Source organism: Antechinus flavipes, chromosome 6 (genome assembly GCF_016432865.1).
Source record: "Antechinus flavipes isolate AdamAnt ecotype Samford, QLD, Australia chromosome 6, AdamAnt_v2, whole genome shotgun sequence".
Classification (NCBI taxonomy): domain Eukaryota; kingdom Metazoa; phylum Chordata; class Mammalia; order Dasyuromorphia; family Dasyuridae; genus Antechinus; species Antechinus flavipes.
The window spans coordinates 28666513-28689227 of NC_067403.1; the positions used below are offsets into that span (position 1 = coordinate 28666513).

At 36.0% G+C, this 22715-nt stretch overlaps 1 protein-coding gene across 1 annotated transcript in view; it reads right to left on the reverse strand.

The window, feature by feature from the left end:
• The window catches only part of SMIM14 (small integral membrane protein 14), a 65588-nt gene extending 46740 nt beyond the window's left edge, over positions 1–18848 (reverse strand). The window contains exon 1 of the mRNA XM_051965643.1: positions 18732–18848. The gene's annotated coding sequence lies outside the window, so the exon portion shown is untranslated. The remainder of the gene's footprint in view (positions 1–18731) is intronic.
• Between the last annotated feature and the right edge of the window lie 3867 nt (positions 18849–22715).

Genomic DNA, 22715 nt, shown 5'->3' on the forward strand with positions numbered 1-22715 from the left:
TATATAGGACTGCTTGCCATGTAGGGGAGGGGGGGGAGTGAGGGAGGAGAAAAATAGGAACAGAAGCGAGTGCAAGGGATAATGTTGTAAAAAAAAATTATCCTGGCATGGGTTCTGTCAATAAAAAGTTATTATAAAAAAAAAAAAGAAAAAAAATTACTCCCTGAAAATAAGAAATTACCAAAGAGAAGTCAGTGAGTCCATGACAAATCAAAAATCATGAAAACAAAATCCAAAGACTAAAGGAAAAGAAAACTGTAAAGTATTGTATAGCAAAAACATATGAAAATAAATTGAAGAAAAATAACGTAAGATTCATTGGACTTGCTTTTTAATAAAAAAGCCTAGACATTATAGTTCAAGATATCATATTAGAAATTTACCCAGACCTCACTGGTTCCTGCTGAAAGAAACCTGAAAATGAAAATTACTAAAAATGATATAGTAAAAATCCAGACCTTTCACTACAAAGAAAATATACAGAAAGAATTCAAGTACAAAGGATCCCCTCAGTCAGGATCTCAAAAGATTTTAGTACCACTATTACAAAGGGGTAAAGAGTTTAGAATAGTTATCCAAGCCACAGAGTGACTTCCCTCACGATGGTTTTGATATCAGGAGGCAGTTTAAGAAATTAAGTGGGAATTTTGGGGGAGTTTTGCAGAAACCATAGGTGACTAGCAAAGGCCAGCAGATGACAGTCTATGACCACATAGTTAACTCAAATTTTACAAGATGATACTGTAACATTCCATAAAAAGAAGAGAGGAAAGAAAAAAAAAAAATCAGACTTCTCTAGTACAAAGGGAAGACCTAAATTTTATGTGGATTTTCCTGATCATGGGAATACTATACCCCGGAAACCTACCATATGGAAAGGATAACTATTCCAGAAGACAAAAAATCTGGGCTTACAACCAAGAATTATTCATCTAAAACTGAGCATAGTCCTGAGGGGGAAAGGATCTTTAATGAAATAGAGGACTTACACACTTTCCTCATGAAAAGACTAAGTAGAAAATCTGACATTCAAACACAGAAGACAAGAGAAGCATAAAATAGTAAACATGAATAAGCAATCATGAGATTGAAGCAGGTTAAACTCTTTTCATGCTTACATAGGATAAGATCAAGTCAATCTTCAACTTTGGTAGGAATAAAGCTCCTAGGGACCAGTGTCAAAGTAAAAAAAAAAACCATGAAATGTTAATACATGGAACCAAAGTTCCTATAATCACTAAAAACTATAATCTTTAGCTAGATATTGCTATAACACACAATTTTCTGAACACAATTCTTTTTTTCCAAATAAATTTATTTATTTTTAATACATGTTGTTTTATGAATCATGTTGGGAGAGAAAAATCAGAGCAAATGGGAAAAACCATAGGAGAGATTTTTAAAAAACAGAAAAAAAAAAAGTGAACATGGCATATGTTGATCTACATTCGGTCTTCTTAATTCTTTTTCTGGATGCAGATGGTATTTCCTATCCAAAGTCTATTGGGATTGCTTTGGATGAACAATCCATTGTTCTTTATATGGATTCTTTATACCAAAACATTAATTCTGATAAGACACTTTTACAAAAGCAGTAACCATGAAATAAGTAAACAAAATAAAATTGGTAACATGAAAAACATTTTTCTTCATTAGTAGTTCCCAAGAATTCTATAATCTTTTGTGCTTATCTCAGTTTAACAAAATTATTTTAGATACTTACTTTTCATAATATACTAATTCATAAAATTTACTTTTTCATAATAATTTGAAAAAATTCAAAGATTTTTAAAACTTCATTCTTGCCTTTCACTGTGTCAAATGGCAGTGTGAGTGCATTGCACTAATATGCAATCCTGTTGTAAACCTCTCTACCTTGACTGCCTTCTGAAAACTAAGGGACAAGCGGCTGGGGCTTCAGTCAATTTAATGCACTGCTCTGTGCATTGCTCCACCCCTTATTTTCACTCTATGTATGTCTTTTGGTTTCAAATTCAAATGAGAGTCTCTTCTGTTTCCCCTTTCTTGATGTATAGAGTTATACTTTGCAGACTTCATTGATGAGAGATAAGTTTTCCCCATTTTTCCTTTTCTTCCCCATCTGCCCTTCTTCCTTTCTTCTTTTAAAAATCATCAAAAAATACCAAAATCAGTCCCAGACCTAACTTTAATTAGATTCCCACTAAGACCTCTGGTGACGAGAACTGAGAGAACATATACTTAGTTCTCAATCTTCAAATGTTTCACTTTGGCAAATTCAACATTCACATTCGAGTTGGCAATCAGGCACATTCACAGCTATGTGGAGAAAAAAAGTGAGCAGTTCAGTAAGGTCTTCAGCCCAGCAAAGACTATGACAACACATTAGCTCACAATATTATGGCCCTCACAATTTTCAGGCTTGAAGAGTGGCTTGGCAGAATTGATCAGCTGGTTAGACCCAGAGGTGGCTAGTCCCATTAATATTTGTTTTGTTTGCCATTGAAGATCCTTCAGGGTCTCAGAGTATGTATGTTAACTTCAACTCACCTCTACTATAGCTGGATGAAAAAATGTTCTAAATCACTACTGATTACAAAAAGGCAAATTAAAACAATTCCGAGGTACTCCCTCATCCCTATCAGAAATGTCAAGCTGGAAGAGATGAGAAAAACAGAGGGCTATAAAACTGCATAATCTCTGAGACAGCAAAATCATTTCTATATACCAAAGACATCAAAAAAAGGGGGGGGGGGGAGACCTACATAGACAAAAATATTTAAAGCAGCATTTTATGGCAGCCCAGAAACTGAAATTGAGGGGATGCCATCAACAAGGAAATGGATGAATAAGCTGTGGCACAGGATTGTAATGAAATACTATTGTGCTGTAAGAAGTGATGAGCAGATGCTTTCAGAAAAACCTAGGAAGACTTAAATGAAGTGATACAAAGTGAAGTGAGAGTTAGGAGATCATCACTAAGTCTGGTAACAGCAAAAATATAAAGATGATCAACTGTAAGAGATTTGACTTCTTTGATCAATCCAATTATCCAAGAGAATGTTAAAGAATTCATGATGAAATAATACTATCTACCTCCGGAAAGAGAATTGATAAACTCTGAATGGAAATTAAAGTGTAATTTCCTCACCTTATTTTCTTGTTTGTTTGTTTTTAAAAACAATATGTCTAATATAGATATATTTGATTTCAGCTTTTTGGAGGCAACTGGAATTATAAGTGATTTGCCCAGGATCACATACCTATGGTCTTACTCCAAGACCTGTATTCTATCTACTCTGCCACCTAGCTACTTCTAATATGGATATATTTTTAATAATTTTAGGGGTATAATTGACATATTGTTTGCCATTTTAGTATGTGGGATGGAAGGCGAAGGAAAGAGAATTTAGAATTCAAAATTTAAAAACAATATTTAAGGCATAGTTTAACTCACATCTGTAGAGAAGGGAAGAATGGATGGTCAAAGAAGTAGAGAACATTATGAAATACAAAATGGATAATTTTGATTGTTAAATTAATAAGATTTTACATAAAGTCAAGGCAGCCAAGATTAGAAGGAAGCAGAAAGCTGGAGAAAATTTTTCAATTTTAAAGGATATGAACAATTTTTTTATTAACAGTTTTTTATGTTCTAAATCCATTTGAAGATAGTTTTCAACATTCACGCTTGCAAAACCTCGTATTTGAAATATTTCTCTCTCACTTCCCCTCACCCTTTCCCTTAGCAAGTAATCCAATACAGGTTAAACATGTGCAGTTCTATACATATTTCCACATTTATCATGCTACATAAGAAAAATCCGAACAAAAAAAAATGAGAAAGAAAAAATAACTAAGCAAACAAACAACAAAAAAGGTGTCCACATTCAGTCCCCTAGTTCTTTCTCTGGTTGCAGAAGGCTCTCTCCATCACAAGTCTATTGGGACTGCCCCAACTGATGAGCATCCACTCAGTTTCCAGTCCCTTGCCACTACAAAAAGGGCTGCTACAAACAGTTTTGCACATGTGGGTCCCTTACCCTTTTATGATCTTTTTGGAATACAGACCCAATAGGGACACTGCTGGATCAAAGGGTATGTACAATTTGATAGCCTTTTGGGAACAGTTCCATACTGCTCTCCAGAATGGTTGTATCAGTTCACAACTCCACCAACAATGTATTAAAGTCCCAGTTTTCCTACATTCCCTCCAACATTTATCATTTTTTCCTGTCAATCTGAGAAGTGTGTAGCAGTACCTCAGCCTTCTTAATACACATTTCTCTAATCAATAATGATTTAGAGCAATTTTTCACATGACTAAAAATGGTTTTAATCTCTTTGACTGAAAATTGTCTTTTCATTTCCTTTGACCATTTATCAATTGGAGAATGGCTTGTATCTTATAAATTTCAGTCACTTCTTTATTTTAGAATGAAGCCTTTATCAGAACCCTTGGATATAAAATTTCCCCCCCAGTTTTCTGCTTGTTTTCTAATCTTGGCTGCATTGGCTTTGTTTGTACAAAACCTTTTTAATGTAATCAAAATTATCCATTTTGCATGTCATAATGTTCTCTAGTTCTTCTTTAGCCATAAATTCCTTTCTTCTCCACAGATCTGAAAATTAAACTATCCCTTGTTTGTTTGTTGTTGTTGTTGTTTTTTTACTATACTTATAGTTATCACCCTTTAAGTGTCTAAATCATGAACCCATTTCAACCTTATTTTGGTATAGCATGTTAGGTGTTGGTCAATACCTAGTTTCTGTCATATTTTCCAGTTTTACAGCAATTTTTATCAAATAGTGAGTTCTCATCCCAGAAGCTGTAATCTTTGGGTTTATCAAACAGTAAATTACTACAGTCACTATTGTGTCTTGTGAACCTAACGTATTCCACTGATCAATTACTGTTTCTTAGCCGGTACTAAATGGTTTTGATGACTGTTGCTTTATAATGTAGTTTTATGTTCAGTACAGCTAGGCTACCTTCATTTGTTTTTGTTTTTCCATTAATTCCCTTGAAATTCTTGCCCTTTTGTTCTTCCAGATGAATTTTGAAATTTTTTTTATAGCTCTGTAATTTCTTGGTAGTTTGATTAATTTAGGTAGTACTGTTATTTTTATAATATTCTCTTAGCCTACCCATGAGCACTTGATATTCTTCCAATTGTTTAGTTCTAACTTTGTGTGGAAAGTGTTTTGTAAATGCGTTCATATAGTTCCTGACTTTGTTTTGGCAGGTGCCAACTCCCAGATAATTTTATATTATTTACAGTTATTTTAAAATAGAATTTCTCTTTGTATCTCTTGCTGCTGGACTTTGTTAGTAATTCATGGTTGATGATTCATGTAGATTTATTTTGTATCCTGCAACTTTTAAAGTTCTTAATTCTAGTAGATTTTTAGTTGAGTCTCTAGGATTCTCTTAAGTATACCTAATACAACATTGAATAGCAAACTTATTTGACCACTGATCTTATTGGGAATGTTTCTAGTTTATCCCCACTACATATAATGCTTGCTGATGGTTTTAGATAGATGCTACTGATTACTTTAAGAAAAACTCCTTTTATTCCTTTGCTCTCTAGTGTTTTTAATAGAAATAGATGTTGGATTTTGTCAAATGCTTTTTCTGCATCTGTTGATATACTCATTATTTGTTAGTTTAATTATTGAATAGAAACAGACAACTTTCAGCAAAGACATTAAAATAACATCATATGAAAAAATGTTCTAAATCACTATTGATTAGAGAAATGAAAATTAAGACAGCTTTGTGGTATCGCTTCATGCCATTCAGATTGATTGAGAAGATAGAAAAAGATAATCATAAATATTGGAGGGAATGTGGGAAAACTAACACTATTGGTAGCGTTGTAAACTGATCCAATCCAACCATTCTGGAAAACAACATGGATATTAAATTTGCATACCCTTTGGATCCAGCAGTGTGTCTACTAGGTTTATATCCAAAGAGATCACGAAAAAGGGATAAAAAAGGGATATACCTACATGTGCAAAAATGTTTGTAGCAGCCAGGAACTGGAAAGTGAGTAGATATGTTCATCAGTTGGGGAATGGCTGAATAAGTTCTGAAATTTAAGTATAATGGAATATTATTGTTCTATAAGAAACAATCAGCAGGAAGATTTCAGAAAAGCCTAGAGAGACATGAAATGATATGAAGTTGTACACAGCAATGACAAGACTGTGTGAGGATCAACTCTGATGGACTTGGCTCTTTTCAACAATGAGGTGATTCGAGGCAATTCCAATAGACTTGTGATACCATCCGCATCTGGAGACAGAACTTTAAAACCTCTAATGAAGTATTTTCACCTTTTTGTTGTTTGTTTGTTTTCCCCCTTTTGATCTGATATTTTTGCATAGCATGACAAAACTGGAATTATGCTTAAAAGAATTGTACATTTAACCTATATTGGATTGTTTACTATCTTGTGGAAGAGTGGAGAAGAAAAAAAATTTGGTTTTACAAAGGTAAATATTGAAGATTATCTTTGCATATATTTGGAAAAATAAAATACTATTTTTAAAAGGGAGAAAAACATGTAAATAATAATAGAATGCCTGAAAATGGAACCGATTGGCCAATCATTTCTTTAAAGATTGTGTAATCTCCACATTTATTATGTACCTATTTTCTCATTCTATTGGGCAAGACAAGAAGAATATATGTAAATGTATACAAAATAAATATAAATAATTCTTGGAAATAAAAGCTTGGAGAAAATGAAAGGAATTACGATTCTTTGAAATAAGTAAAGAGAGAATAGTTTGGTTTTTTTCCCCAAAAACACTATGATTATTTTAAATATAATAGAAAAAAAGAAACAAGAATCTCTGGAATTATGTGCAGGTTTAAAGCTTTTCCAAAATGCAACAGAGCAACAAAGCAGTAAATCCTTAGGATCCCAGGTACTACTAATGGAGACCTCTGCTACCAAGAGGGACCAAAGTGAGCAAATATTGTTCTGACATTAACAATGAGGGATCATACTGTCATTCTAGGGAATGGATCCATAAAAAGTCTTAACTTCTGCCAAAACTTCTCAATCCTGACAACCACTTCCAGCAATTTATATGGATAATAACTACTACTAATAATAATAGATAATAGGGCTATTGTGGAGAGAAGCCGGATGTGAATTATTTTGACAAGTACAGATGACAAGACTTGGCAAATAGATGGGTATGGGTATGGGGGAGGGAGAAGTGAAAGCAAATAGAGCTCAGAAGGAAGGAGGGGGTGACCCTGGTTGAATGGACAGATATATCACCCAAACCACAATGGAACAGGTAGTAATTTCATTACTCCTCACTGAAGGGGTGGATTTTAAGAGAATAAAACAGATTAGTGAAATATTACAATTATTTTTAAAATGCTAATAGGACTTGGATTTCTGGACCAAAATATTGAAACCACAAATTCATGGCCAGGAACCGAGTGCCTCTAATGAGATAAGGGTTTTAAAAAAAATTGGGATCTGCCTAAAGACTGGCAAATCTGATCAAGAAGCTGTAAAATATAAAGGAAAAAAATATACAAGATACATCTGCTAAGAAAAAAGAAGACGTTTATTATTTGCTTTACTAATACTAATATTACCCTAACTGCAACAGAATTATTATTTCTTCCTTTTTTTCTATTAAAAATATAAAAAATAAACATTTCTCCAGCCTTAAGCTCTCTTTCCAGACTTAACTGAAAGAAAACTTCCATCTGAGAAATGAATGCCTGAAACTAAATATTCTAGTCTTTTTTTCAAAAGCCTAACCCCTTTGGTTTAGAAAACTGGGTAAAGTTCAAGAATCTATACTAAGGTCCCAGAAAATGTATTAAGAATCATTATCAGATTTAAGAAACACCTTAATCTAATTAAAAGTCATTGCTCTCTTTACCCCTGACAGGCTTGAATGGTTTATGAAATGATTTTCTGAGATTTAACAATAGCTTAATGTTATCATTTTAAGGGACAACTTTTCTGTTTGATGAACTTTTATTTCAATTAGATAATCATGTTCTATCACATTGTGAAATTCTATCAATTGTCACTCCCAAATGGTCTGATGTTGGAGAGATTTCTGGCATTATTCATAATGGAGATTATGTAATGGAGATAAAGATCTTTCCAGTAATACAAGGTGTGAAGCAAAGATGCCAATGATTATTATCAACACAATGCTAGAAATGCTAGCTATAGCAAAAGGTAAGAAAAAAAAGAAATTAAGGGACAAGCATAAATAGGAAACAAAAATCTAGCAAATCTGCAGGATGTAAAACAAAACCACATCAATGTTCAGCATTCCTACATTTTTCTAACAAAATTTAAAAAGGAAAAATTCCATTCAAAATAACATAGAACCTTTATTAGAGTATCTATTGTGATTCCCTAAGAAACTATATAAATCTAACTATGAAACAATACAGAAATAAAAAGGACTAAATAATTGAAGAAATATTAACTGCACATGGGTAGGTCAACCCAATATAATAAAAATGACAGTATTACCCAATTTATTTAAATTAAAGTTACCAAAATCTACATACCTTTGGACTTACCTATACCATCTATTAGGGTTACAACCCAAATGGGGAAAGGGAAGGAAGGAGGCAGGGAGAAAGGAAGGAAGGAATCTATGCGTACAAAAATATTCATAGCAATTCTTTTTGTAGTAGCCAAAAAATTGGAAATTAAAGCCGCGTTCTCTTGGTGAACTGGTAGATAAATCATGTATGGTATGTGAAAGTAATGGAATATGAATCAAATGAATCAATGTTGTTTGTTATTGTTCGGTCACACCTGATTCTTTGTGGCTCCAATTAAGATTTTCTTAACAAAGATAAAGGAGTAGATTGCTGCCATTTCCTCCTCCAGCTCATTTTATAGATGAGGAAACTGAGGCATACATGATTAAGCATCCAGGTCATAAATGACTATTATCTAAAGTCAGATTTGAACTCAGGAAGAAAAGTACTCCCAGGATTCCACTGAGCAATCTAGCTGCCCTTAATCAATGCAGAGTGGCAATTAAAAAAGAATGCAACCTAGGGTTGAATGCACAACAGATGCAAGCACGGTGTCCAGAACAAGAAAGCATCCTCTTGAATTCTGCCTTCCAGAGCGCATACCTAGAATATTATTTTCAGTTCTGGGTGTCTCATTTTAGGACACCAAGAATGAGTGACAGCAGATCACAGCACACAATGGTAAACTCAAGGAACTGGAGACATTTAATCAATTGGAGATGTTTATGAAAGATGAGATGATTTGGAATCTGCTTTCAGGTCCCAAATAGTCATGATTAAAGAACCAAATAGATTTGTTCTGTTTGGCTCCAGGATCATACTAGAAACAATGGTTAAAAACTGCAGAAAGGAAGATTAAGGCTTGAAACTGAGCAAAACTTTCCAATATGAATTGCCTCAAAGTGGAACAAGCTTCCTCGGAAAGGAGCATGGGCCTCCTCCTTGCTGAAGATTGGGGTCTGGATGACAATTTATTGGTGATGTTGTAAAGGAGATCCCTCATTCTGTACAACTTAAGCTAAGAGATTTCTGAGGATCCTCCTAACTCAAAATAGAGAATTTTTTTTTAACTTTTAACAAGATTAGTATTTATCTTATTTAATAAACAGACTAGGATAGTATTTTAACCATTTTTCCCCCTTTTCTTGTGTTTTTTCTCTTTTGGTCTTATTTTTCTTGCACAACATGACAAATATGAAAAAAAAATTTTAAAAGCTAAACAAAAGGGGGGAAAAGATTTTGAACTTAAAAGTTGCTAACAAAAGGTCTTCAGCTCTTATCTTGTGAAATATCAGTTTTAGAATTAGAAGGGACCCAAAACTTCCAGCCCTTTCCTTTTGTTTTATACATGCGATGAAACATAAATCCACAGAATTTAAAAGATTTTCCCATTGCCACAAAGGAGTAGCTAAAAGAATGATACTACAGTTATCAAGCTCTACAAAATTAAAAAGCATTCCTATTTGATAAACAAAATTAGATTTTGGGAAATTAATTTTTAAGTTTTATACTGAAATATGCTTATTTCATGGAGATTATTAACATGTTAATTAGTTATTAGCCTCCTAAAAATGAAAAGTTATTTTTATCCATGTGAGAACTTTCAATATATTATACTTAGATTTTGTTCAATGCTGAGTTAATAACAGTTTCAACTGTAGGATCACAAGTTTCAAAAGTGATGTGGATATGTTTTGGCTAAGAACCAAAAACAGCTATTAAAGCATATAAACTCATGAGTACTGAATAAAATTTAATCAATTTAGAAAAAAAAATTATTAAAGCCTAACATATGCCAATCCCTGTGTTAAGCACTATGGACATTAAAAATATAAAACAAAATAAAGGAAGACAAAAAGCTAGGAAGGGGGAGGGAGGCTAAGAAGGAAGGAGACACTGGGTATCCCCAGTCAAGCTCCCCATCTTGTTCTGTAGAATTGAAAACAAGCAGAACAGCAGCTGGAAAGTGGAGGGAGCTGGAAAGTCCACATGCTGGCCTCCTTACAGGCAGGTTCCACCCTCCACTACCATCCTAGAGCAGAAGAGGCTGAAGGAAGGTGGAAAGGTGCCCAGTATCTACAGCTGAGTCAGCAGCAACAGGGATAGGCTCTGGAGTGATCAGCTTCACTTGGGATCTTGTTCAGAGCCCAAAAACCAATCCAAGTTTTAAGTCACCAAAGACTTATTAAAAGTCTGGTAGACTCTGGTTCTTACTCCTTTCAACAAAAAGTAAATTCGGCCATCTTTCAATGTTTCTCTTTAGCCTGAGACCTTCACAGATTAAGTGGCACTTGAACAGGCTCTTAAAGGATAGGTAAAAGAAAAAGTAAAGGATGACAGGGAAAGGTGTTCTAGTCTTAAAAGAACAGGCTGAGGAAAGGTTAAGAAAAGGAAAAAGTATTTGACAGTCACATTTAAGGATATCCTTTGAGTGGAGTCAAAATATCTGTTTGTAATATTAAGTTGCAAGTAAGTCATGACTTTATTTGCTTGTAACACAAGTAATTATATGTTTAAAAAAGCTGTGAAATCAAACATGACAGCAGCAAGCATATTTACCATTAAGTCTGGTCCCCAACACCTCAAAATATTGCCCTATTTTTCTACCTCAGTTCAAGTCAATGTGGTTATCTATAAAAAGTCTGGTAGTTTGCATCTGTGCTATTTAAAATTGAATTCAGTCAAGCGACTAGTTTCATTCTGTTGCTTTAAAAAATATACTTTCTGTATATATGTGTGTTTGCATATATAGATGTGTACATAAATATTTCCATGCTGTGAAGCTAGATGTGAAAAAATAGGAAATGAAAAAGTCAGTATGAAAATAATTAACAAGAAAAGAAACTTTTTCCAAAACAAGGTAAAATGAAGTATAAATATTGCATATAAAATTCAGATTTAATAGAAATCTAGACTAGTTCTTTTTAATGCTATCTCATTTTTGCCATGAATAAATTTAGCATCTTTTCATAAAAATGTTTTTAACAAACATTTTGACTTTCCTTTAGCTAAGTAAGTTTTCATATAATATATGGGGCTTAAAGTCTGAGTAACCAACATACAATAATAGCCTTAGGAGAGAAAATCATGAAATATGCTCTTTTCCCCTTGGAAACCAAGCAAAAGACAAATCCTAGGATAGAATATTGTCTATTTCCACTGTCAGATTTTGCTAAACTTTCATTATTACAATGGAGAGGTGGATCTCCCCATAAATGATTGTTTTATATCTTTCATCATTTCAACCTATCTTTAAGAAAAGGCAATTCTAGAAAGAAAATCACATAGGATTGTGACATTAACCACAGCTTTTTAGCACAGGCTACTTCCTAGCAATGCAGTATCATTTCTATTTCTGCCACTTAGTATCTCTATGGTTTTGATTTTCACTTTTCTTGCTCTCAATTTGCTCATTTATAAAAACGAGAGGACTGAATTCTATCTAGCTGTCTCCTAATTTTTGACTGTACACCCCCCCAACAATTAAAAATGGTTGAGCATATATTCTAAGTATAGGTACATTTATTTATATCAATTACATACATTATAAAACTTAAGACCAAAAAAAAAAAAAACACAATTTTAAAAGGAGATAAAAATGAACACTTGAAAACATTTTATTTAAAAATATAAGAAACTTGTTAAATATTAATATTTAAGTGAAAACAATGTGATTGAATATATACTTCATTAAAAAAAAATGTTGAACATTTTGTGATGCAGTCATTCCAAGGTCTGATCCTAATTAAATAAGCATCAATTAAGCTGGTGAAGTTTTAAGTTCATTTATTTCAACACCTGGTTTTAATGGCTGTTAAGTAACAAAGATATTTCACAAAGATATCGTAAATCAAAATGGAAGTACATAATTGGCTGTGCTTACTAAATCACCATACCAATTTTTCAGTCCCAGGCACTAATGAAATCATTCAAAGTATTCTGTTCTGTTTTGTTTTAAATCAAGTCCTTCATTTCCATTATCCCTCATGATAATCCACTATTCCACATTTTAACATTTTTCACAAATTAAGTATACAGCTTATTTTCAGTACACTTAAACTGAAATTTATTAGATTTTTAACAAATTAAAATATTCCATTTAAAGATTTTAAAAGTATTCAGGTGAATTTTTACAGGTAAACATCACATTTAGGAAACCAAACAAATGCCTCAATAACATTATAGAGCTCAAGAAGGATCAGGATTAAATAAATGTCATTATATATGGTAATTAAGTTAATCTTCATCATCAGCCTTCTAAGTCCACAGATTGTCAATGAAACCAACACATTTTAGTTGAGGGAAGGGGAGTGGGTCTGGGGCAAAACAAATTTTTAAAATTATTCTTAAAAATTTAATCTGTAAGGCAGATTTTCTCTCTTCAATGCTTAATCATCCTGTTTGATTTATTGTTTTATTGGAAAAATGAAAAAAGGAAAGGAGGAGAGGTATCTGTGGTAGTGACTGATAGGCACTGGCCCAGGAGGTTTGTGATAGCCATGTAAGTGAAAAGTTGCAAATTTCATGGAGTGTGGGCTGAAGGCCAAAACCCTGAGAAATTGGGAGTGGAGAAGGCAGCGTCCATCTCTAAAAGATGAACTGAGTAGCTTGTCTGACCACATGGGAAATAAGAGCATGACAGACTTTTGAGGGTACTGTGGGATGTGCAAGCCATCTCCCCCCTTCAAAATAGGGGATCTAGTAATCAGATGGCCACCACTGCCACCTCGCTTTGGAGATCTAAAGATGTCTAGGGCCCCTTCTAACTCTGTGGCTCCTATGCTTAATAATAGAGTTAATTAATATACAGCCACTCTAGCACACAAGTAGAAGAAGCATTCAGATGATAGTGATTTTCTAAGTAAATACAAATGATTAATAGCTTTAGTAAAGGTACAGGATGCAAAATATTAGAAAAATTTTCTGCATTTCTAAATAACTAAAAAGGAGGAAATTAAGAAATACCATTAAAAATAAATACAAAAAAAGCATAAAGTACCTAGGAGTCAATATAGATACAATATAGGCTTACCAAAAATACAGTTACAGAAAAGGAAGACTTAAGTAACTGGAATGCTAACCAGTGATCTTTGCTGAGCTATCTAGCAATATAAAAATACCAACCTACATATCATTTACAACTTTCACATTATAGCTCCTCAAAGTTTTGTGCTCCCCTTCTGTTTCTTCAGTTATAGAGGATGTTAAGAATTATAGTGTGGATCTACTGGTCATCCTGCCATCTAGGGGAGGGGGTGGGGGGAAGGAGGGGAAAAATTGGAACAAAAGGTTTGGCAATTGTCAATGCTGTAAAATTACTCATACATATAACTTGTAAATAAAAAGCTATTAAATAAAAATTTAAAAAAAAAAGAATTATAGTGTGGGCTTTTCAATTATTTTTGACTATTAAATGTGAGCTCCTTATCTAAGAATTCATGAGCAGGACAGGCTGCCAGAGGAAATAAATGTCAATTTTCATATTCTTGCTAATATGGAATCAGAATAAGAGTTGTGAGACAGTTGTGAGGCAAAGAAAGGAACTCTCTGTTTTTGTTGTATACCTAAACGTTATAAAATATTATTGGGGGATATCTGGTCTTCTCTTATTGCAATATTTATAATTACTTGCAAAAAGACCACCAAGAAATTAATTGTAATTTATCAATTGCTCAAGATGAAGAGGTAGAGAAATTCTATGTGGAACTCTGTAAGACTTTCCAAATTCAATGATTACTCTCAGTGACTTCAATGCAAAGGTGGGAAAAGATGAATCATTGTTAAAAGAAATGAAAAGCCTCAGATCTTCAGATATGACTAAGACAAATGGCACAAGTAGTTTTCAAAAGAAATGCAAATTGTCAATACCTTATGCCGGATTACTCCACATCAATTATGAGAAATCTTTATTTCATAGACAGCAAATTAGCAAAAATAATAAAAAATGAAAAAAAAAAAAAAAGCAAGGTTGCGGAACTAATAAGAAAACAAATGTGACAGGCATTGTTGGTAGAACAGTGAATTGGCTCAATTATCTTGAAAACAATTTATGATTATTCAAATAAAGGCATTAAACAATTCTTATACTTTAACCAAATGGCCTATAATTCTAGAACCTTGATAGAAAGCTCTCATATAGAACAAAAGAGTCATAGAAGCCCCCCCCCCCTTTTTTAACAGAGGCAAAAAACCGGAAAAAAAAAGGTCAATCATCAAATGAAGCTAGGCAAAACAGTACATAAATATAATTAAAAATTATGGCATAAGAAATGATGAATAAGGAATTTAAGTAAGCATGAGATCTGTATAAACTGATACAAAATAAATTAACACTAACGTTTGTCCTGGAGAAAAGGATGATAAATGTACTTCCTTTTACTTAGCAGAAAAGTAGAGGTGTTGAGTTGTTGCATGGAATCTTTGTTAAAAGAGAAAGTTAGTAGTCAAAGAAAGAAAAAATATCCAAAACCAAAAAGTCATCAATACACTTTTTTTAATTTTATAAAATATAAATATAATATTATATGTTATATATAATATAAATATAAAATTTTATAAATATAAAAGGAACTGACCTATATACACAGAATGATGAATTCCATCAGTACAATGTGGGAAGTGGCCATGGAGGTCACAAGAAACTGTTCTAAGATACTTATCCAAATGTCTCTCTGTCCAATCAAGTGAAAACAGTATTAAGAGAAGTGTTACAAACAAAAAGAGAAAACGAGCAGTGGAAATAGCTCTGTTGTTAAAAACAGGGGAACACGGTTCCACCACAGACTGGTACCAGTGACTCTGTGCCTCACTGTACTCATTTGTAGAAGGAAGATCACCTCTAAACGTTGATCCTTAAACCTCCCACCTACCAAACAGGGTGTAATTACCTATCTGAAATACCCTGGACATCCCCTTCACCTAGAAGTTATAAGTAGAAACCATCCAGAGAAGAGCAACTCTATTAATTCAAGAAAGCAGAGGTCAACAGAATATAGTGAAAAGAAGAGAACTCTTCAATTGAGAGAAATGAAGGCTGAGAAGGGATAAAAAACCATTTGGCTAAGATAAATTCAGACCAGAACCAAACCTCAAAGTACTGGAAAATAAGGGGCACTTTTTTAAACAGTGAGATAAATAAAATAAGAATTGGAAGGGCAAGCCCACAAAATCCATAAATTTTTGGAACACACTGTCACAAAGACAAGGCTGAACAGAGAGAACAAAAATAAACATACTGCGGATATGCCATAGGTAACTAACACAGATTAGGACATTTGGGGTTATAGCTTTAAAACCCTCTGGGGGACATCCAAGAGGACAAGCGCCCCTCGATGACCATCAGCTACTGCACTGGGCCAACAACACAGCCCTATGACACTGTGTAGCCAACGATTGGCGATTCTTCTCTTCCCAAGGTTCAGTGTTAATATGCAAGTTCTTTGTGTCGCTTTTCCTAACGTGGTGGTTGTCTTTCCAGGTTTGTTCAGTTAAGAGACAGAATTTATTCAAGATAACATTGAAACTGGAAGTAAATATGTCTAGGTTAATTTTTTACATGTTGGCTCATTAGAACAAACATTGAAGGGTATACACAAATAGGCTAAGGCACTAAAGTGATGTGTTAGCATAAAAGCATAGGAATTGAAAAAAGGCAATTCTACCATTTCTTGCCAATCAAAAATCAAATTTTCTGTCTATATAAAAAGTAATATATGTAATGATATGAAAGTAATATATTCCTATGTTGAGATAAGGATCACAGAATCCTGGAAACATAGAGTTTCTGTAAAGATCTCATGAGCTCAGGGCAAGGCCAATTAAAGGGACCCATCATCTTTTCTTGGATTTAAGACACAATCTTACTATTTTCCCATTTTGTTCCAATTTCTCTTTGTATCTATAAGAATACAGTAGCAAACAAGTTGAATAAAAAGCTCTTTTTGAGAACATTTGCCCTCCTCTCTTTAAAAGGAAATTCTCAGCACTGGGTCAGTAATACAGCCTCTCCTGAATAAGCTAAGGACACAAAGGCATGGGATCCAGTCTCGGGACTATAGGCAGCCTGGGGCCCTGAAGAGGCAGACCACACCATGTGTAACACTGGGGACCAGTGCAAGGCAGAATCCATAAATACACTGACAAAAGGTTAGAGACTGGGAGACCTCCCAAGAGATGACATCTTTCTTTTCCCCGACCTCTGACTCTGGCAGGTGCTCTCACCTTGGGCTGGGGATATTGCAATAGCATTTTGTTCTCAAGTCTCTCCCCACTCCCAGTGAAAACTACCTCCAATTTATCCTATATACGTAGTTATAAGTACACGTAGTCTCCTCTACTAAAACATGAGTTTTCATCAGTCAATAAATATTTATTCAGCTTCTCCTACCTGCCAGGAACTACTCTCTGACCAATGAGGTTAGATTCCTATGAAAGAAGCCAAGACAAGGAAGCTGGAAGCCGGGGAGGGTGTAGGAGGATGGTGTCCAAAGGCGCGCAAGCAGATGGGAAATGGAAAGATGGCCCTTTAGAGAGCAGCCCTTTGCTCTCCTGTAGTCTTCCAAAGCAGAGGATAAGAGGGTACTGATGTGAGTACCAAGACCAATGAAATCTAGGAAGAATGAGAGGGTTCCTGATGGTGTACAACCTGGAGGGCATGTTGGAGTCCAAAGGAGGGCACTTTCTTTGTATCCTCAGAGCTTAGCAAAGTGCCTGGCACCCGGCAGATGATTAATAAATAAATGCTATTCTGACTGACTATAAATATTTATAATTATCTTCCTTGCTTTTTCAATGAATGAAAAGAAGGATTTGGAAGAAATTTCCCAAGTGAAAATAAGTAAAAATGAATTTAAATAAATGCTTGTTGACTGACCCTACACTCGGGAGTATACTCAATAAGCCTGATCTATCACTTCTATTAGTTAAAAGTACTGACAAGCTTATTATTGGAATCCTCTTATACTGAAAAGGAGACACATCCCATTAGAAGCTAATCACACAAAGAAAAGCTGCAAGGATACGCAAAAAGAAGCGAGCTTTAATAAATACAATTTCTCTATTCAGAGGTAATATCCTCTATTGCAACTAAAGTAACTGAAATCCCCCTACAGCGTCTACAGCTAATAAAGCCATGGGCTTTTTTTTTTCTGCCAAGAATTAGAAAACACCCGTTTTCTTAAAAAAAAAAAAAAAAGTCACTGTTTTAAAACAGCAGGATGAGATTTTTCAACATCAGCAATCAAATCCCTCAAAAAACAAGGATGTTTCAATAGGGTCACGTTCGTGAGACCAAAAGAAAAACTGGGCTGTTTGGATTTACAATACATTTGGCTTTCTACAGTCTTATAAAAGGAGGGAGGGGAGGAAAAAAAGGAGAGGGGGGAGAGAGAGAGAAAGAGGGAGAGAAACAATTAGAAGAGGGAGAGAAAGTAAGAGAGAAAGAAGATAGAGAGAGAAGGAAAGACAGAGAGGAGAGAATTAAAAGAGGGAAAGGAAAGAGAAAAGAGGATAAGAAAAGACAGCAGAAAAGAGAGACAATTGAGAAGAGGAAGAGAGAAGACAGAAAAAAGAGGCGACAGAGACAGAAAGAAGGAAAGAGAAGTTAAGAGAAAGAAAGAGAAGGAAAGAGAAAGCGAGAATAGAGACCGAGGTAGAGAGGCACAGACAGACAGACAGCGGGAGAGAACGTTCGTGTCTGATAAATCACAACAAAGGAATCCCACCCAGCAATGGGAAGGGGGGCCGTGGCAGAAGCCTCCCACTGGGATTTCAGGGTTTGGGGGGCGTTCCTGCCTTTCCCCCTCCCATTCCGAACCTTTTTCTCTCCCTCTCCGGCCTAGATGCACACTCACACTCTCACACACGCATACACATACACACACACTCACAGCTACTTATCTCAACACAAAATAATACCGCCGCCCATTCCCCCAAACACTTTCCTGGGGCCCAACCTCCAGGCGGACGTGGCGGGGCCCAGCTGGGGGGAGGGGGCGCCTGGCGGGGCCCCGCGGGGGGCCCGAGCCTCCGGCCCCCGAGCAGCAGCTGGAGGCGCACAGCTGGAGGCGCACAGCGGAGAGGCCGCGGGCGCTGGCGCTGCAGCTGCTCGGAGCCTCGAGGCTGCGGGCCGGAGGGGGAGGGGGCGGAGGGGCCCTCCGACGGCTGCCCAAGTGGGCCGGGGGCGGCGGCCAAGACTCACCGTCCCGGGACCCCAGCCAGGCTGAGCAGGAGCTGGAACGAAAGACAGTCGGAGTCCCGGGCCCCCAGCCCCCGCTGCTGCCGACGCGACCGCTGCAGCTAGCCAGCCCCGAAGCCGCCACCGCCGCCTTCCTCCTCTGTTTTGATTCGATTGCCCACGTCACTGCTTGCCACGAGACCCGGATCTGCCGGCTCCCGGAGCCGGCGCAACAGATTGCAGCAGCTAGTGCCCCGGCGCGCGCCCCTCCCTCCCCCATCCCACCAAAAAAAAAAAAAATTAAAAAAAGGTCACGGCTAGTGAGCATGCGCAGGGTCCCAACCCTGGATAAGGCGTCCCGAGTTCCGCGGAGAAAGGGGGCAGGGCAGAAGAAATAAACAAAGCGGCGGGGAGAGGCTGGACCAGGACGCAGCCGGGAGCTCGGGCACTCCGGGAGGTCTTAAACCGTGGGTCCCGGGATGCTCCGCGCCGGCTTTGGACTCTTGTCGGGAAGGGAGGCGTCCTAAATGAAGAAGTGAGGTGGGGGAAGAGCGCGCGGGGCTGGTTCGGACTCTAGCCCGGAGCCAGAGGGCTGGGAGCCGCCCCCGCTGCTCGGCCCGAGGCCTTGCTCCCTTGTGGGGGGCTGGAGAGGGACGGAGGGAGACGTTGTACCGGAGGCCAGGCCTTTAAGGCAGAGGCGATTCCTCACCATTTGGGGCGTTTTTGCCCCCTCCCCATCCCAACCTGGCAGTCTGAGGCAGCCAATAATCTTTTTTAAATGCATAAAACAAAATGCATAGCATTGCAAGAGAAACTAGTAATGGCGAAATGCGTTTATCGGAAAAAAAAAACATTTTTGAAAGCAAGTTTACAAACCCTAGGTTAAGAGTCCCTGATCTAATTCAACCCTTCTGGGACGCAGAAAAGCTAAATGACTACCCAGTGTCAAGGTCCTCAGACCCCAAATCCGCAGATGCTGATGGCACAAGGACAGAGACATTCTTCTGTTTTTCTGTTTGCTCAATTGTAAACTGAGCTGGAGAAGGAAAGGGCAAACCACTCTAGTACCTTTGCGCCCAAATCCCCAAAGGTGTCACAGAATTGGACTCCCTAAAGTCCTTCCTTATTTGGGTCATCTTCCACGGAAGAGAGACGGACTAGTGAACAGCATGATGCACTCTAGAACAACAGAATTATAAAGCTATTAAGGAAAGGAAAAATAATAAGAGCTGGGAAACAGTTTACAAATATCTCATTTGATCTCGTTAAATCACCCTAGGAGCTGGATTGCTATTATCCCCATTTAATAGATGAGGAAATTGCATTAGAGGGTAAGTGACAGACTCAGGATGACACAGCTAATAAGTGTTGGAAGCAAGAATTGATTGAAAATCTTTCTGATTACGGCTACCAGCCCTATCCACAGTGTACCTATCCCCACCCAGCTCTCTCACATTATTTCATCGGAATAATCCCTCATTTTATATCTCCTTACTTGTTATATAAAAATACTCATAATGAGGAAATAAAATAAAATAAGGAGTTCAAACAAGATTACTTTTAAAGTTCTTTCTAGATATGGATACTAAATCCTGCGCTATCTTTTGCTCCCCTGTGAACTTTTTTTTAACAAGTCATAACTAGAGTTTCATCTGTATAAAGGGCAAGTGCCTTCTTAAGAATTGTGAAAACCAAGTAACTTATTTGTATACCCCATTATTCAGTGATTTGTGAATGAAGCTGAATTCTAACGTGTTAAATATAAAACATACTTCTCTGTAACTAGCAAAGAACACTTTGTATTAAAATAAAAATACTGGGGAATGGCTGAATAAATTAGGGGATAAGGGTTATGGAATATTATTGTTCTGTAAGAAACGATCAGCAAGAGTGAAATGAGTAGGACCAGGAGATCATTATATACTTCAATAACAATACTATATGATGATCAGTTGTGAGGGGCATGGCCCTCTTCGGTGATGAGATGAACCAAATCAGTTCCAGTAGAGCAGTAATGAATTGAACCAGTTATACCCAGCGAAAGAACTCTGGGAGATGACTATGAACCACTATATAGAATTCCCAATCCCTCTATTTTTGTCCACCTGCACTTTTGATTTCCTTCACAGGTTAATTGTACACTATTTTAAAGTTTGATTCTTTTTGTACAGCAAAATAACTGTATGGACATGTATACATATATTGTATTTAACTTACGTTTTAACATGTTTAACATGTATTTGTCAATCTGCCATCTGGGGGAAGGGGTGGGGGAAAGGAAGGGAAAAATTGGAAGAAAGGCTTTTGCAACTGTCAATGCTGAAAAATTACCCATGCAGATATCTTGTAAATAAAAAGCTATAATTAAAAAAAAAAAAAGAAAAAAAGAAACGATCAGCAGGATGACTTCAGAGAAGCTTGAAGAGACTTACAGGAACTGTTGCTGAGTGAAATGAGCAGAACCAGGAGATCATTGTACATGGCAACAACAAGATTATATGATGATCAATTCTGATGGACGTGGCTCTTTCTCAACAATGAAATAATTCAGGTCAGTTCCAATGATCTTATGAAGAAGAGAGTCATTTGCACTGAGAGAGAGGCTGTGGGGACTAAATGTGGACCACAATATAGTAATTTCACTTTTTTGTTGTTTGCTTGCATTTTATTTTCTTATTTTTTTCCCTTTTTGATCTGATATTTCTTATGCAGTATGATAATTGTAGAAATATGTATAGAAAAATTGCACATGTTTAATGTATATTGGATTACTTGCCATCTAAAGGAGGCACTGGGGGAAGGGAGGAAAAAAATTTGGAATACAAGGTTTTGCAAGGGTGGATGTTGAAAATTATCCATGCATATGTTTTGAAAATCAAGAGCTTAAAAAAAAAAGTAAAAGAAAAAAGAGAAATACTTCCTTTTGGACTTTGCTCAGGATATCCTGCTTGACAAGGGTGAACACCTTTGGCAAATATATACATAAATATGCATTTCTGTGGGTGTATACATAGATATACACACATATGCACATATATAAACAAACATAAATGTATGTGCTATATAAACATACACAAACACGCATATATAAACATTTATAATATATAAATGTACATAGATTAAATACACAAACAGGTACAGTATATAAATGTACACATGTAAATATACATAAGGGCATACATAACACACACACACACATATATATATATATAAACACACAAACATGCACATACATACACAAAGATATAAACACACACATATATCTTGTTTTATGCCATACTGGTAGAGCTATAGTTGAATTGTTATCTCTGTGGTTGCATTTATTAAGAAAATTCACATAATAAAATATAGTAATAAAAACATGTTCATCACTCATTGTAGATTAAACTTAGAAATCTCCAATGATGATTGCAGGATGAGAGTTTCTTTGGATACCATTATACCGATAGACAAAAAAGGAGACGATGATCAAGGGACCACTTCCCTTTGACATTTTCTCTATGTATAACAAAGCTGCTTGATTATACTGCTCCAAGATGACCAAGGAGGGCCGATATCTTGACTTTCAGGTGACCTGGATTTAAGTGAGACAGAGCTGAGAAAAGCCCAGGAAAGGTCCCTAAATACCAAGTCATTAAGTATGTTTAATCTCTTCAAGGCCTCAGTTTCCTCTTCTGTAAAGTACTAATTATCTCTAAAATGCATCCAACAATTCAACAACTGTTTACTAATTACAAATATTGCTACTACACTCAAGACACTCTGCTGAGTCCTATATGGAAACATTTAAAAAGTCCTTTTAAGTTTCTCTAGAAATATTCAGAAACAATATTTTCCTCTAAAGTCCTTCCATCTCCTGGGAAAAGCCCCTTGGAAAGGGAGATGATACGTCAAAGACCAAAATGCTTTTCCTTAAGTGAATCAATTAAGGGTGGTAACCAGAAATTTAGCGGACTAGAATTTATAATTTCTGCATCTAGGATGAGTGCCTAGATTCACCCAAGGCCA